This window comes from Seriola lalandi, unplaced genomic scaffold, assembly GCF_002814215.2.
Source record: "Seriola lalandi dorsalis isolate HSWRI2012SDOR001 ecotype SW California unplaced genomic scaffold, Sedor1 jcf7180002054748, whole genome shotgun sequence".
NCBI classification, from domain to species: Eukaryota; Metazoa; Chordata; class Actinopteri; order Carangiformes; family Carangidae; genus Seriola; species Seriola lalandi.
This window is the reverse complement of record NW_019525301.1, coordinates 1,980,396-1,980,654: the sequence shown is the minus strand read 5'-3', so window position 1 is coordinate 1,980,654 and position 259 is coordinate 1,980,396.

The window sequence follows — 259 nt, the reverse complement described above, 5'->3', positions numbered from 1 at the left end:
TTCCCCTGTCTTTGTGTCTGATTTTTGCCAAATTTAACTGTAAATATGTCAGTTATTTAACTCAGTTTTTGGTTTCCATCAACTCCTGAGGGAAATATCTGTCCCTTCAGGTGCTAATAGCTCCACGGTGTTCACTAGCTAGCTGCTAATTCTATCTGCGCTGTCTGTTTTCAGAAATAAACTCAGATTGCAAAATAAATACCGCCCATACCTAAGCTACATGCTTGTTTTCTTCGGGCCCAGTATATACCCGGTTCCA